This window comes from Brachyistius frenatus, unplaced genomic scaffold (assembly GCF_029030835.1).
Source record: "Brachyistius frenatus isolate BFR_SWC_R1_liver_20210118 unplaced genomic scaffold, ASM2903083v1 Contig_160, whole genome shotgun sequence".
NCBI lineage: Eukaryota > Metazoa > Chordata > Actinopteri > Embiotocidae > Brachyistius > Brachyistius frenatus.
Window position 1 is genome coordinate 166,524 of NW_027210759.1, and position 15,669 is coordinate 182,192.

Here is a 15,669-nt window from a genome sequence, read left to right on the forward strand (position 1 = left end):
AGGCGAGAAATAAAAACCTTCTACTTTAGTGTGTTCAAAGTTGTATAACTCGGTGCCAGTAACACATATAGTGACTCTGACTGTTGGGGATCAAATTTTAGAGTGTTTCCTTTTAAAGGAGACCAAACTCATACTTGTGCTATAAGTGGTTGAAGAACAGTTTTCATTTGACTTTGGGTATGCCTTGACAAGACGTTTTATGCACATTTTACTGGAAGCATAACCATGAATAAAAAACTGAACAGTATTAATTGTTGTTGAATTGTCTATCCCTTCCTATGACAAACGGGTTTTCACTTCACCTTCAAGTGTTTGGTTGGTAACAACTAGTTTATTTGAGACTTAAAAAAGTATTCAACAAATAGCTACCCAATGAAAATGTTATTTTGACACCTTTAACTGTTCACGTTATAGAGTGGTGTTGTATTGTGTTATGGCAAAATCCGAGGCCAAGATCAAGTCTTTGATGGGTGACCCGTATTATTTTTTGACAGGTCCCTTTTTAGTGACACATTCACCTCTGCAGCAATGCAGTCATTTCAGTGAAGTCAACAAAGAGGTGGCATTTTTGACACAGTTCTTCTGCCAGTCTAAATGCACCCAAAGTTTTCCATTGTGGGAAGCTCTTAATGGAGTTGATGATAGAGTCTGCCGCTTGTCTTTCCAGCATTTTCTTCCCCTTCCTTTCTCTTCTCACTTCTTCCAGCCTTGTTTCCATGGTGCTTTCAAGTGGTGTTTACCGTGCCTCACAAGTACTGAGCCTTACTTTGGATACTAATACAAATACAGCGTCCTAGCGGAGAAATACATTGTCAAACTCAGAGAGCAAAATCCAGATTGTGATTTCATAACGTTTGTAAGTCATTTTTAAGTCCAAAAGTTGCCATTACCAACACGTAAACACTGGAAGTAGTATCAAAAGGTCTATATTTCCAACCATTTTCATACATTTTTGTCAATTAACATACTTTATTGGTGTAATAATTTGTTTTATTTTGGGTTTTTTTAGTATTAGACAACTCTAATGTCCCATCTGCACTTAAAGATCAGGCCCTAACCCTACAGCTGAGGACATTGAAGCATATGAGCAGCCTGTCCAGGTAAATCCAATGCAAGTGATTTAATGATGTCAATCACATCAATAAAGTGCATGATATTGGTTGCAAATAATATATAAACTGAAAAATTTCAGAATTTAGTTTTGTAAATTGAATCATATATACTGTGAAAGCAACCTGTTGTGACTACTGCAACAGGATTAAATAAAGCAGATGTTACTGCAGTGTCACGTGGAGGTGTGCGATTATAGTGTCATTCGTAATAATACTGGTATAATATTTAGTATGAAAAAAAACATCATATGGTGATAATGGCGATATTCAAACTTGTTGACGTAATGACTTCCGTTTTGCTTTGTAACGGTAAGACATGCACAAAGTGCTTTACTTGTGCACAACAACAACAACAAGCATGACTCTTTGGAGGAGGAGTTAATGCCTAAAAAGGGCGTGACTTAAGTGGTGTGGAAGTGTTTATTTTTTACAAAAGATCATATGTGCAACAACAAACCAGTTTTCTTATCTTTTACTGAAAATGTAATACCAAACTGTGACCAAAATATAAAACTATAACACTTATTTTGTTTATGTTCTTGAAATTAATAATATACTATTTTTCAGTGTTTTGTCATATTGTGAAGAATATTGTTTTCACAGAAATAACCTGAAAAATGAAAAATCACTCGAATCCAACCATGACAATGTCACAGAAAAGGCTCGTCATCAAATCCCATGTCGGTAATCCTTCCATGTAACAGCAGTTAGGGAAAGCAGCAGGTCATACTGAGCCTTTAGTCTCTATACCTCCAATAATCTGGTTTGAACACTGTAAACTGTGTGTGCAGCTGTCAAAGAATCTGCTACTCTGCACCGACGCAGGACCGTGACAGAGCTGCAGCTCACTCTACATGCACAAACACTCTACCAATCAGAGATACGGCAATCACTGAGCACTACTAAGACACACACACACACACACACACACACACACACACACACACACACACACACACACACACACACACACACACACACACACACACACACACACACACACACACACACACGTATATAGACAAACATGCACACACACAAGTTAGTTAAGCTCAGAGGCAGGACTTTGACACAATTCATTTGTCTTTACACAGACAACGGCAGGAACACATCCAGAGATCCAAAATAAAATAATTGCTGCAACAATATCCACTAACCATCTGATGACTAATGCAAGAGCTAAACCCAGTGCACTGTGTATGTCACATGTGTGCACACACTTGCACTCAAATACAAACATACACAAAGGTATGCACTAGTGCCGTAGTTTTATGTGATTCCAAAGGCTATGGCTGGAGAACAGTGGGGCCAAGTGAGCCCTCACAGTCTTAATGCAAGCCCAGCTTTAAAACACCGTCCAAGGGCCGCATGTACACTGTGTGCACATGTCTTTGTGTGTGTGTGTGTGTGTGTGTGTGTGTGTGTGTGTGTGTGTGTGTGTGTGTGTGTGTGTGTGTGTGTGTGTGTGTGTGTGTGTGTGTGTGTGTGTGTGTGTGAGACACTGCTTTGATGTGAATGCTTCCTGAAGAAGATAAAAGAGGTGCCACAGAAAAAAGTTTTGAGCAATCCTTGATTCGTTTTTCTGTCTTGATGGTTAACGTCTCCGTCAACATTTCAAAGGTCCTCACGCTGTGAGCGCAGCTACCATTACCAATCAAGAGTACAGGCATTAAGATTAATACAAAAATTTCACCCAATGATAATTTACTTTCTGGTGGCTGCACCATTGATTTCAGCATTATCAGAGTCCGATCAATCCAATTCAAAGCTCTATCCCGAAAAATGGGCCCCTGGAATTGATTCAAGGGGACAATGATAACCCGCTGTTATAGAATCAAAATGGCACAGGGTTCAATTGTTTTGCTTTTGCAGTATTTTAACAAATGACCCAGTTCTAATGGAGGCAATGCAGGGTCAGATGTAATGAGATTTCCTGATGCCGGGGACGTTGGGGCGTAGGTTGAAAGCAAGGCTAAATCACAATTATCATTATGGATCATGGCGGGATGTCAGTCCTTGCACATGTTAAGGTGACGCCGAGCACCATTGCCCAGCTCAGTAACAGGCCTATTATGATGGCGCTATTAGATCAATGTGTCAATTACTATTACTCAAACTGGCCCTTGGGTCTGAAAGGATACAAAATGAGGAGGATGAAGGAAAGGAGGCTCGGCTCATTTACTTCCTCTGATAGGACAAGAAGCTTCTCTAGAAATTAAGGAGAAATGGAGTGGCCCCATAGAACACACAGAATGTAAGATGACAATAGAATATGGACAGAGAGAGAAAAACGATACTTCCGTTAAGTTCAGCTTTGGCAAGATACATTGCCATAAAAAGAGCATTAGTCATTTAAAGACTTGGGCTTGCTATCAAACTTCAGTATTATTTGGGTACAAGCCATAATGTGTCTCCAACAAGCTGGCAAGGAAATCTTCGTCAGATTCCCAGTCTTGTTTCTTTATTCTCCGAGTTGATATTTCGGATTCAAATGATACTTTTATTCATTTCAGACTCAGAAGTTACTGCATTTATACAAAGACAACATTTTACTTAGGATTTCTAACTTCTGTCTTTGCTAAACAAATAAGTCTCATTAGCAGCGGTATGAAGCTCTATTCAATCACAGCAATGCTTTGAGCTAAATGCTGCCAGCATGCTATCATCCTCACAGTGCCAACGTTAACACTGGCATGCTTGACAGGTTTATTATATTTACCATCTTAGTTTTGTGTGTAAGCGTTGTAGCGTAGGTTTATCCCCAGAGTAATCAAAATAATAGTTGGGCGGCAGACAGGAAAATAATAAAAATTCTATCCTGCCAATTTAAGAACTGTAAATATAAATCAGTTGGGGAGATAGCTCGGATAGCTTGCTAACTAACACTACAAAAGACAAATGGTAAACATAAAACAAACCATAAATTTAATTTAAGTTGTCAATTGTCAAGATTTCCTGATCAGCCGTAAACACCACGAGCTGAGAATGACCTGATGGCCATTCAATTTGTAATTTCTTGGTGAGAAACCAAAGCAATGGACCGATTGAAAAGTCAATCATCCAGAGTTCTTAAGACCCGATCATCCCGAGGGGAATATGAATGTCTGAACCATAATTTTATGGATCTCTATCTAATTTTTGTCGAGACAGTTAGGAGATATTTGGGATACATCCTCAGAGAAGCAGGGGAGCATCTGAATAATATTCGATGCCATGATTGAACATGAAGACATTTCAACTGGATAACTTGTGACCTGCGGGTGATACTATGTGAAAAGTTAAGATTTGAACAAAGTCAAACAGAATTTGTCCTCTGGGGAACATGAGTGTCCATTAAATTCCATGGCCACCCATTTAATAGTTGTTGAAGCACATTGTCAAGATAATAAGTCTGGACAAAAATGGCAGAACTACTAATTTGCTAACATTGCCATCCCAAGAAACACAACTCTGGCAATGCTAAAAAGGGTTTGCTAGTAAAGCCTTTTATTCTTCACTGAGATACTGTGTAATGTAATTTAGATTTTCCTGCCCAAACTACCAGTACCAGTGTCCAAAAGTTTTAAACAATACCCACTCATACTGCAAGCACAACTCAACTTTCAGTAGAAAGATCACCCACCTACACTGAAAACTATTAAAGTTGGCTAAAGTCAGGGTCACATAAGGCCAAAATTGGATTTTTCTAATCTTAGGTTGCAACACTGAGAAGCAAGGAGAAGGCACACCTGCTAAATCCATCTCCCTTTGGATTGGCCTGACAGTAAACTCTGGCTGTTTGGGTCATTTTTCTGTACTGCACTGTACCACATTTAGAAAACCTCCAAACAACACAATGTTTAATGTGACTTTTATAACCATGTGTGAGTCTTAATTTTAGATACACAACTGTTTACAATGGCCATTAAGGACCATTATGGATAACACATGTCTTACTGTCCTGCCATTATCATCAATCCAGTCTATGCGCTTCCTCTTTGATGAAACATATTGACATCTGTTATTTTAATTTTCACATCAATGCTAAGCTTATTCCATGAGCACTTTCCCTCTGGCTGAGACTATCTGCACACATCTTTTTATGAATGTGAACTAAACCAGGGCATCAAAACCACAAGATTTCATGTGGCTGTGGAAAGCATAGATGGAAGCCGGAGAAGGAATTAAAAAGCCGGCAAATAAATTCATTTACAAGGAAGAGACGTCACCACATTTCCTACTGGTGCAAAGTTTTACAAGCTCCCCAAATACAAACGACAATTACATGCTGTGGAAATGCTACACAAATACTACCTAGGTTTGGGCAGGCGAGGCTGGCTCTGTTGAAAGAGAGAATGCTAATGCTCCAACTGGAGACTGTTGAACTTCTGAGGAATGATATTTCCACTGGAGTTCAAACTGATATGGGCTTGTGAATACTGAATGCAGAAATTTAAGCTTAACATTGCCAATAGTTTCTGCCAACATTCAACAAGTACTACAAGTTCTCCCCAGACTTTGACTGTAGGGAGGATAGAAAAGCCTCTTAAAAAAAGGTTGTAGACAACACGACACACATTTAACTTCAACAAAAAGAGGCCAATCATTAATTTGGTCCCGATTTCCACATGTCAACTTAAGTTGACCAAACGATCTTATCTCAAAGCAAATTTAGATTTTGTTCTGGGACTTTCAACAATATGAACTTTGTCAGAAGATAGCATTTAGCCACGTGTTATGGCATTATAGCTTATGTTAAAGTCTGTAACGCTTTATTAGTATTTCATGGACCTGTCTTCCATGTGAGCATGGGTAATTATTTATACACCAACAATTCCATGAAAACTGGAAAAGAAAAGCTGTACTGTAACCTTCTTTGTCTACTCCCACTTTTAACTCCCACTCCAGTCCGTCTCAGCTCCAACCCAGCCCCCCTATACACAACAAACGATGGCCACATCAGAGCCTGCTGGTGGCCTGGGGGGAGCCACAGTCATTCCGGCAGGCTGCAGGCATTAGTCGGAAAGTAATTAGGGTAAAAAGTTCAACCACAGCTCCATGTCTGCAGAGCTGCCCAAAATACACTTCCATCACTGTTAATACTGCACAAGCACTGTAATGGCCAGCGTTTTGGAAACACGGCTACCTGTGTTTATGTGAGCATTTGTGTTCATATACAAACGTTTACTCATTCTTAGTGTTTTAGTGTTTATATATAGAGAGAGATATTTATATCTCTCTCTATATATCTATATTGATCAAATATAGCTATATTTAGCTACAAATGCAGCAAAATAGCAAACAAACTTGTTGAATCTGATAATACTATCTACTGCAAAAGGTGAACCATGAAAAAAAAAACTATCTTCCAACTTAAAGAACAATTCAATAATAAGTAGTGTAACAATGAAAAGAATGTGAACATGGGAATTACTGTATATGCAGTCCATAAATCCTGCTTATTTCTTCTTCCTTTGACAGCAGTGAAGTGGATATTAATATTCATTCCCTAAACCATAGCTTGCATTAGATCCAATTTTAGCCATTTTAGCCTTGTGTGCCAATTTTCTGTCCAAGTTAAGTGGAAGCACTTGACACAAGAAACATCTGGTCATGGAGCAGTTCTTTATTCTTCTTTGACATCTCAAAGCTGGAGGCCTATCTAGAAACGTGACAAGTTAGCTTAGTCTTCTATCTGTTTGTGCAAAACGATATGAGCTATAGAACAGCTTGATGCCAGTATTCAGCATTTACGTGTTTCAATGCCAAACATTTTATGATTATTTTATTCTGAAAAAGACTCACTTTCAAACCTCAAACCTTCCAAAAAAAAAACACTCCTGACCGGAGGTTGAAAATAATTTCAATAGTTCCTCCCAAATTCTGACATTTTTCTCCCTGAAAATAGGCTGTCATTGCAATGACTGAACAACTGAAATTCTACTTTTAAACCAGTCTGGTTCTGCAGTTAAAACAAATCAGAAGAACTTTTGTTTTGACAGAAGCCACTAACTGTGACAGAAGACATGAAAAGTCAGATTAGCCAATGACTATTTTTTTTTTGATTTTTGATTTTATACACTTTATTAATCCCCGAGGGGAAATGTCTTCACTACAGCAGGGGGGCTCCCAGGGGGGAGATGCTGCAGCAGGCTGCCACTAGCGCGGCGCCAGGTAACCTGACCTGAGGTGCATGTTTTTGGATAGTTTAAACAAATTGGGGAAAGCTTCTCTAACCTGGATATGGCTCTCTGAAGGCCTCATCAAAACAACAAGATATTCTGAGGGGAGCAGAGGGAAGTAAATCCATGACAGAATTCATCTTCTACCCCTTATACGTGACATGGTATGAGAGATTCAAGTTTGATTTAATACTGTTGCCATAAAGTCCATCAGAACAAAACACACATAAAGTTTTGCAGGTATTTGTGACCAAGTTCATGATTTTAGTTTAACATGTTGGCACAGAAAGTACACCTGAAGGAATGTCATTAGTTTTGGAGCTTTTTTGTCATAAACCAGAACATTGGAAACATTTTCACCTGATGATGACGCTAGAGCAGGGGTGGGCAAACTACGGCCCGTGGGCCACATCCGGCCCGTTGGTCTTTTTAATCCGGCCCGCCGAAGATTGGTACAGAATTGCCCAAATCAAATCATATCATAATTATGGCTGCATTCATTTGACCTTGTCCTGTAATACCTGGCGGTCCACCAGGTGGCGCCGCACTAGGCGCAGTGATACATTGACTTGATTTTGCGGAGGCCGGGCTGCTCTCTGTTGTTACTCTGCTGCTGCTCTGAACACATCTGCAACAATGAACGGGCCAAAGAAAAGAAAAGTCGACAGCGAGTGCCGAGTGTTTCATAAGGAACGGACGACTGAATACTTTTTCACTGAAGTCCGGTCGAAGGCCGTGTGTCTGATTTACCAAGAAACCGTTACGGTTTTAAAGGAATACAACATCAACTGTCACTTTTCCACCAAGCATGCTAATTGCGCTAACAACCAGTCAACGCGGGAACGGACGGCGACCGCTCGGAGGTCGGCAGATCGTTTGCAGGCTCAAGCCTTTCTCCGAAGGGGAGTTTCTCAAAGAGTGCTGGTAGAGACAGCAGGTATCTTGTGTCTTGAGAGAAGAACAAATTAGAAAACATGAGCTCATCACGCAGGACAGTGACGAAGAGTTAGCTAGCAAGCTAAACAAAACAGCGGAGTCATTTACATGATATTTCTTGGCACTGGACGAAAGTAACGACATAAAGGACACCGCTCAGCTTTTAATGTTTATCAGAGGGATTAATGATAATTTTGAGATAACGGAGGAGTTTTTGGCCGTGAAATCCCTGAAGGGGTCACCGTCTTCAAGGAGAAGTTCAACTCTCTTAAACTGGATGAGTTTTCTGCTTCATTAAAGCAGCCAAATTTCCAAACATCCAGAAGATGTCCCAGAAGATGCTGGTGATGCTACGTACGTGTGTGAACAGACTTTTAGTGTGATGAACACCAACAAAGCACCTCACAGATCCCAGTTGAGTGATGAACACCTCAGATCTGTTCTGAGAACACACAACAAAACTAACACCAGACTTCGATGCTCTGACAAAGAAGGTGATCAACAACACTGTTCCCAGTTAAAGTGAATGTATGTATTAACACTGTGATGCCTTTTTATGTTTATGTTTGATATGTATGCATCTGGTGCTGGCCCGGCCCGTCTGTCAAATTTTAAAAGTCAACGTGACCCTTGAGCCAAAAAGTTTGCCCACCCCTGCACTAGAGGAAAAGTCAGAGGATCACCAAAGCACAAAAAGTACAAATTGCAGGGGGGGCATTGATGTCCCTACCAAATAGCACAGCAATACAACCAAAATAAATGAGAAAGTCAGGGGATCAGCAAAGTCATCCATCAGGATTCATCCTATTTGAACAATCCATCAATAGGTGTTGAGGCTGGATAAGTGAAAACAATGCCCTGCTTGAGGCACTTAAATGAAATTGAAGGTTCCCAAAGAACCAAAAATGTAAACCTGCTGATGCTGCTACAGAACATGAATGTCTGTACAAACGTCTACAGCGATCCTTCCAATACCGTTTGAGATATTTCCGCCTAGACTGAAGTGGTGGAGTGACATTATGGTCCCTGGAGCCCTACCTCTAGCATGACAACTTGAATTACTGCCAGGCAGTTGAAAGCCTCCACTGACTAGTCAGGTTGCAGCTGACACATGTTTTTCCAGTCACATAATATATATGTATGGACTACTTTGAAGAAATCTTTATGTGTTCACATGCGTAGTCAATAAAGCTGATTTTGATACAACACAGTTGTAGCTATGACAGCTGACAATGCTTACACAATGGATATTGATGCGAAGAAGCTACAGATATTAAAATCCTTCACAAACATCTTTAACTCAACAGCAGAGAAGACCTTTAAAATTACCACAGTTTCAAAGTGGACACTCAAGATTAGTGTCACCAATTCATTACATAACGGTTAAATGTGGTCATAATCTCCCCTTCTGTTCTTAGTTATGGAATCATATTCACAAGAACGGGACAGACATGAAGAAAACAGTGCCCTTGACCTTTGGCTACTAAAATGTAATCTGTCATCCTTAAATTTTACTAAACATTTTTGCCAAATTTGAATAAATTTTCTTCAAGCCCTTCTGAGCATGTTTATGAGCAGATGACAGATGCCCGGTCACCAAAATGTTTTCACACTATCCTTGAGTCCAAGTGAATATTTGTGCCAAATTTACAGAAATTCTCCGAAAGCATTCTTGAGATTTTGTTTACAAGAATGGGAGGAAGCAAGATGACAGTGACAGAGAATATTGACCACCAAAATATTATCAGTTCATCCTCGAGTCCAAGCAAACATCTGTGCCAAAATTTTAGACATTTTCTCAAGGGGAGCCTGAGATATCGCATTCACCAGACTGGGACAGACATGAGGTCACAGTGACTTTGACCTTTGATGAGTCCACTTAAACACTTGTGTAAAATTTTAAGAAATTCCCTCGAGGCCTTCTTCTGATAACGGGTTTACAAGAGTGGGACAAATGGATGTGTCGGACGTGAGGACAAAGTGACCTTGACCTTTAGCAACCAAAACCTAATCACTTCCTGGTTGAGTTGAAGTCAACGTTTAGAAAAAAGTACCTGAAGGTGTTCCTGAGATGTCCTGTTAACAATAATGGGAGAATGGGAGGTCACTGTGACATTGACCTTTGACTCCCAAAATCGAATCAGTTCATCTTTGGTACCAAGTGAATGTTTGTGCCAAATTTTAAGGAGCTTTGTCATCCCATTTTGGAGATATTGAGTTCACCAGAATAGGACAGACGGATGGACAACCCAAGATCATAATGCTTGTGATGATTTTAGGCCAGTGAAGACTTATTCTAAGACAGATGAATATCAAACCTGGTTAAAGTAAATGTAGCTTAACCAAGCCGCTGCCTTTTTACCTTTCATCCAACATCTGAAGAAAATTACATGAGTACTGCTAAATACTTCAATGTAAAGGGAAGAGGAAAGTTTAAACTTTAGTAAAATAAAATATTAATTGCTTTGACCACAGGGGCCAGGTTTAGGGAGTGAGGTTGTGGTAAAGGTTTGAAAAGTCATTACTAATCATTCAGCCTGTCTGCTGTGTTTATATGCACCACTTCCAGTACTACCGAGTTTAATGTGACTTCCTACTTGAAGGGGGAAAACTGGCGAGGCAGAACACATTTTCGACAGACATAAAACAGACATGCAAGTCAAAATAAACGCTCCGGAGTGAAGCCTGAGCCCTCGAGCTCTGCATATGCACGGAGCGAGTGAGTCTGTGAGTCTGTCTGTGTGTGTGTGTGTGTGTGTGTGTGTGTGTGTGTGTGTGTGTGTGTGTGTGTGTGTGTGTGTGTGTGTGTGTGTGTGTGTGTGTGTGTGTGTGTGTGTGTGTGTGTGTATGTCAGTGAAAAGGGGGAAGTGGAAGACCAGATTACAGCCACTCTCATTTCCATGCAGAGGCATGACAAAAGGACTGAGGACAGCTTCATACAGCTTCAACACAAATCCTAGTGACAGTACTGAGTCACTGGGATACCTTCCCTGAGTCACTGATGGGAGCATCTAGCCTACATGCTAAGCTTGAGTAGCACAAGCGTGTGTGTGCGTGTGGTCGTAATGTGACAGTGAAGAACACCATAACCTCGGAGTGGATAAAAAGCATCACTTCTTCAAATCCTCTTAATCTGGTGGCTCGTTTTATATAAATGCTTGATGATTTTCATTTAATACACTTTAGAGGATGGATACATCCGGTCCACAGAACAAAACCTGTCATGAAAATGCACTGAAACACAAGGGCTTAGTGCCACAATGGGCTTTTGCCATCAAAAGTGTTTGTGTGGGTTAAATGGAATTTGTTGCTTGCAACCACATAATTAATAACCTGTGTTATTTCACTACAGGATTTGAAGCAGATTTAAATACAATAGTTCAGCAATATAAAATGATGCTTGCTGTACATTTGCCATTTATATTTAATGGCATTTATTGTCAATAGGAGTGATGGGGGGGTGGAAGGTCTGAGGGATTTTGGATAGGTCTGTTCATGTGTGCTATGCACCTAAATGCAAACGTGGCTGGATCTGCACTCTGCGTCGGGTACAAAAATAGGGCCCAAAATCCCTCTCCTGGCATTTACTAAATCCCCCCAAAAATTCGCAGTTTATCAAAATTACATTCACATTTTTACATTACATTTAGTATTTTTTCCAAAATATCTCCTAATGCCTTGAAGTGATTTAGATGCAAACCACCATGCCTTCATTAGATAAGCCTGGATCTACGAATAAGCACATCATTCTCACCTATATGTCACCCACCCCTTCGCCACTCATCTTCAGCTCGAGCTGCAGCTTGATAATACAGAGATCTCCACCCTGCAGGTTGATAAGGACCGGTACCTTTGGTATCAGTGGAGATGAGGAGGGGGCGGCACTGCTGCAACTCCACTCCCAATCCATTCTTTGATATTGTGGGCTTTATATCTTGAGGATAATTTCATATTAGTCACCTTTTCTGTGTTACTGAAAGTCACTATGAATATACAGAAAAACAACGCAGTATGAAACTGCCTTTTCACAGATTGCTTGTCCAGGCAATGCTTTTCCTTCATGTGAATTGTTGTACAAAAATAATTGTCATTAAAATGATGCTGCTGAAAATAAATAAAGATGATGGTTTTATTCAGAAAAACAATGATAATTGAGTGTTGTGGCCACTGACAAGTTCTCCATTATAGAGACCTAAATTACTAGTTTTTAATCATGAATAAAGTGTGAATAAAAAAACATTTTCATGATAAAAAGTGCATTATCAAAAAGCAGCAATGACAGAATAAAACACACTTCTCCAGGGTAGCAGTTAATTAGCAGGCCGAGCCGCTTCATACAGCAGGCAACCAGTGACCAGCGATCAGTTGCCATCTATTAGAGAGCTACAGGTCTTCCCTGCATTTACCAAGGTACAATAGTCTCAGAAGGATCTGCAGAAATAGGTGGAGATTTACAAATATATTTTTATTAAAAAATTCTAAGTTGATGTATAAATGATGTACAAAAAAAAATACAGATTTATGAACACAAATCACTCTTCATGTATTTGTGCATTGTGTTACACAACTTGACATTTATTTGTGAATACTAATGAGACTAAGAAATGACATTTTCACTGACCACTAGTCCACCCCAAATGCTGCCAAATCCACAACACATACTTCAAAATGTCATAGTTCCTTTTGATGAATATTTTTAATGCAACAAAATAGGATGAGCTCTATCTGCCTCTTGAAATGGCAACTAGAGCTTCCTTAAAAAACTAAAGTAAAATAATGAGACAGAAATGTTATGACATTGATGACATGGAGCAGATAAAAGCCCACTGAAGGTGAAAAAAAAAAGCATCCATTGCTTCACTGGTGACTGATATCTGCTCAGAACATCCATGTGCCAGAACCTTGAAATAGCACGTCCAGTAGTAATCCACATGGTGAAAGATGACTATATTGGTTAAAGGAAAAAGGAACCACATCCTCTCAGCATCTGGAGATGCTGTGAGAGGGTAGCTAGAGTTTGGAAATGTCACTGACAGTTCCCAAACTCCGGAGAACAAAGCACGCTTATTCATCTCTGAACTTCTGCCCAACAAGTGTGTGCACTCAGACACCCACAAACAGCGAAGTGGCCTCCAACTTGGCCATAAAATTTACATCCATTGTGAGACAGCGCCCTTAAATTTCCCACAGTTTTAATACCTGTGGATGTAATTAAACTGAATGAATGTAATAACAACATCAAGAAGGGGAAGGAAACACAAATGCTTTCCAGAAATGTGAGCAGACATACCGAGGTCTGCAATGGCACCAGCATTCTTTACTAATTCCCAAAGCCGACTGGCAGTGTTGCAGAGAGTGAAAGGGACGCATATGTAGCTTTACTGTCAAGAAAATCACTGGATCCATACATTGTTTGGGCTTAACGCATAATCCTTTCCATTGATAAAATTATGTTGAGTGTGCCTGGCTGGAAATCCACAAGTACAGGGCTTCAGCACACATGCTTTTTCCCTTCTCTGGTTTTCCTTTAATTTGCAAATCTTGTAATCTAAGCCTAGAGCTGACTGAACCAACTTCTAAACCAGCACCGCTGTAGCGGCCAAGGCTCCAATCTGTTTTCCATTTAAGTGTCAGGACGGCATCCTTTTTGGTGGTTAACAAAAGCTGTTATTTCAAAATGATTATATGCTAAAAATTGTGTGAGGACCTTAGTAAGTTTATGAACAGACCCAATGGAAAGTACTGCGCCGCACCCGGAAGCCTTTTTCCTTCTTGTCTTTGACCAGAGTGTTATTTACCAAGCACTTCAGTAGGGGGAAGGATCAGGCTGTGCCATTCAGCCAGAGGTCAGGGTTTCTGCTTTTCAACACAGTGCATGTTTTCAGCATTAGTGTCGAGCGACGCCTGGGTGATTCGCCAAACCGTCAAAACGCGGCCTGTCTCAGTGTCAGTGAGGACATAGGAAAAGCAGAAGCAACAGCAACGGCAGCACAGAGACACGGCGGCAGTTCCTGGAAAACATCAAGAAGGTGTTCTCCATCAAGACCCAGCTGAAGACAGACTTCCTTATTTCATTTCCTGGGGAGGATATATTGAGTTAAATTTTGTGTTGCTCTGGAAGAACAGCATAAGTGGAAGAAAGGGAGGGCATGGACTGGGTACGGACAAGCGAGTGCAAGATGTCCTCGAGTCTGTCACTTTTTAAATTCACTTCCTTTCACTGAACAAAGACATGGCATTGCTAGTCCGAGGCCTAAGAGTCCAGGGATCTCCACATCTGTTGAATCTCCATTCTGTCTGCCTGTGGGGCGTTCAGGGACGCCTATTCCAACCACGAGTCACTAAGCCCACATCCCAGGCTCACCTCCCGTTGAGGGAATGTGACGGGTCATCACAAAAAGATGGACATCCTTTGATGACTCATTGCTAAATATTACTTTTAGATGTAGCATTTGTTGTACTGCCTAACACTGTAAAGAGTAGCACACTCCCTACTTTCTAAATACTTGGCATATGGATGCATCAGTCCAGAAGAGCAGGTGGCCAAGCTTTAAGGAGAAAATATTATTTGGGTTCCCATAGCTGGATTAATTATGTGATATTCTGCACTGCCACCTGCAACGCTGTCAGTCAGAGCTCAGCTTATAACATCCTGTTTCTGGTCTTTGCTCAGAGGGAGCAGCAACCGTGTCCTCATTTATTATCATACTTCATAACACCTCCATGCAAACATCGGGATCTATAAAAACAAACTTGACAGGAGAGACTGCAGGCTGAGCGGAAAATTATTGTCTGACCATTGACGCCTATGTCGGCGGACACTAAATCAGTCCCTCTATGATTTCCAGGCGTTTTTTTGTGACTGTTGCGATCAAAAAAACGTTTTCTCAAAAATTGCGATGTACTTTGCAGTGTCGTTTTGTTGCGTACAATTGTGGGAATTTGTACAAATTGCAAGTCAAGAAAGAAAAATGAAGGAGGAATAAATATGTAGTCACTTCCTTTGATAACAAAATCATAGAAACATTTTAGTTCTAATATTTTTTTTAATTAATTTATTGAACTTAGAGAATCATGGAGCTAAAAGTTTAAAAAAAAAATGCAACGTAGCTTTACAGCCTTTCAAAGATTTAGATGCTGTTTAATTCATGTTAATTCAACATATAGACCGACTGGATGCACACAAACAAAGAGACGTCTCCTACAACGTGATGTGTGGATAAAACTAATTTAACATACAGTAATATGTCATCACTTCCATTGATAATAAGCACTTAATTAGAAAGGTTTATTGTGAAGGCCACATTTTCCGCAAACCCCGCAATTCCAGTTTTTCCTGCATCTTCCGGTGAACAGAGTTTTATTTGGTGATGAAAACAGGAGCAGAGCCTTTCTGATGGTAAATGAGGAGTTATTGTTGTTAATAAAGCCAGTTTTGTTTGAAAAGTCTTACTTTATGA

At 40.1% G+C, this 15,669-nt stretch overlaps 1 protein-coding gene across 2 annotated transcripts in view; it reads right to left on the minus strand.

The window, feature by feature from the left end:
- LOC138631597 (BCAS3 microtubule associated cell migration factor-like) overlaps window positions 1-15,669 on the minus strand; it is a 212,482-nt gene that overhangs the window by 166,520 nt on the left and 30,293 nt on the right. The gene's annotated exons all lie outside the window — the stretch shown is intronic.